The sequence below is a fragment of the Myotis lucifugus genome, unplaced genomic scaffold (assembly GCF_000147115.1).
Source record: "Myotis lucifugus unplaced genomic scaffold, Myoluc2.0 scaffold_21, whole genome shotgun sequence".
Taxonomy (NCBI): domain Eukaryota; kingdom Metazoa; phylum Chordata; class Mammalia; order Chiroptera; family Vespertilionidae; genus Myotis; species Myotis lucifugus.
In genome coordinates, this window is record NW_005871069.1 from 6,091,332 (window position 1) to 6,093,567 (window position 2,236).

General features: G+C 39.7%; 1 non-coding gene across 1 annotated transcript; it reads left to right on the plus strand.

The window, feature by feature from the left end:
• The first annotated feature begins 495 nt into the window (after positions 1-495).
• LOC111825330 lies at positions 496-597 on the plus strand. The gene has a single exon (XR_002828502.1). It is a non-coding gene; the product is annotated as a U6 spliceosomal RNA (small nuclear RNA).
• Positions 598-2,236: the final 1,639 nt, after the last annotated feature.

The window sequence follows — 2,236 nt, forward strand, 5'->3', positions numbered from 1 at the left end:
ACATCATTAAAATGTCCATACTACCCAAAGCAATCTATTCAATGCAATTTCTATTAAAATACCAATGGCATATTTCACAGATCTAAAACGAACACTCCAAAAATTTGTATGAAACCGAAAAAGACCCCAAATAACCCCAAGAATCTTGAGAATGAAGAACAAAGTTTGAGGGATCACAATACCAGATATCAGGTTACACTACAAAACCACTGTAATCAAAACAGCCTGGTGCTGACACAAGAACAAGCATACAGCTAAATGGAACAGAACAGAGAACCCAAAAATAGAACTAAATTGTTATGCTCAATTAATATTTGACATTGGAGACAAGAGCATAAGATAATGTAAAGACAGGCCTTGGACGGTGATAATGAAGATGATGCAGAAGATGAAAATAACATTGATAACAGAACTAACTCTGATGGACCATCTGCAAAACAGCCAAAAATATCATCTCAACAGTAGCTTGTATGAAATGTAAAAGACTGCTGCCATGCTTGCTTCTGCAGCCCACATACTAAAACTGGAACAATACAAAGATTAGCATAACCCCTGTGCGAGGATGACACACAAATTTGTGACACGTTAAAAAGAAAAGAAAAGACTACAACCATATCGGCATCTGCTCTAATTTAGAAAAGCATTTGTTTTGTTCCTCTGGCACAGTTTTGTCAAAGAAAAAAACTTCTGTTTCCAGAAAAGAAAGATATAATAAAATAAATGTTTAGAAATGAAAAAAACAACAACTGTTTTCAGCTGAGACAAAAGGAAAGATCTTACCTATTTGTAAGTGATATAGGTAAAAAATAAAATAAAATAAAAAACTTAGTCTTGTCATAAGAATTGTTTGGTTCTGTATGTTCTGAGTGACAGGAGAGGGAGGAAATGTTGCTAAGCCACACTGCACATCCCTCCCCAAAACTCCACCATCACCTAGCAACAGGCTGCCTGGTATGACCCTCAGGGTACTGTGAAGTAGAACCTCCACAGGTATGTTGCCTGACAGGCCTATTTGCCTCTTCTCTTCTGGACAGTCATTCAGTCTTGCAACAGATGGGTTTACTGAGTGCTTATGAGTCCCCTTGCCAAGTACTAGGGATACACAGATCAAAAGATGAGGCCTTCAGGGAGAGTTCAGCCTGGTTTTTGGAGAGAGAGATACAGAAACAGATGATTATGCTATAGTGTAGTAGTTGCTAGTATAACGAAATAAAAAACAGGTTTATCTAAACAGCCAAGAGGTCTATCTAGAAGTCTTCATTGAGAGAAAAGTGGCTTTATTTGGGAAAACAACTTGATAAACTTCTGGGTCAGGATTTGGCACATGAGAGACAGATGTTGCTGGAAAGAAGAGTCAAGGATGGGAATTCTTGAAAAAAGGTTGGGGGGCAAGGAAGAGAAAAAACTGATAGCCCAGCTATGAGAAATCCTAGCTGGAAGACAAGTATAAAGAATAGTGTGGCCCTATTTGGTTTGGCTCAGTGGATAGATGTTTGGCCTACAGACTGAAAGGTCCCAGGTTCAATTCCAGTCAAGGGCACATGTCTGGGTTGCAGACTCAATCCCCAGTAGGGGATGTGCAGGAGGCAGCCAATTGATGATTCTCTCTCATCATTGATGTTTCTATCTGCCTCTCCCTCTCCCTTCCTCTCTGAAATCAATAAAGATATATTTTGAAAAATAAGAGTAATGTGGATTACAAGTTCTTTGCTTTTAAAAGCACTCCCTATGAACCATAAACCTTCAATAAATATTCTTCTGCTCTGAACAGAATTCAGATCACTTTTATTGTGAAGGGAGAGATCCAAAGAGAAAGCACCAGAGATAGAAAGCCACAACATGTAGAGAAATGATCAAACAGTTTGGCCAATGCTGAAAATTGGCACGATTGTAACCTTGAGTACACAATCACCATACACACACACACACACACACACACACACACACACACACACACACACTTCAGAGAAATATTGGGATGGTCACTGATTTCCAGTCTGAGAAGCTGGGTAATAAGACCTGAGTTAATCCTATCCAGATCTTAAGGAGTGGTGAGACCTGGGCCAACACCAGGCTTTCCTGTAACACAGGTGAGGGGAAGAGAGTCAGAGAAAGGTGCCCAGTGGATGTGACTCCCATAAGAACTTCTGGGAAGGAGAAGGGGGCATAAGCAAAAGCAAAGAAAGCAAACCTCAGAAAATGGAGAATTTGTCATAATGTGATGGGGCCACATTTA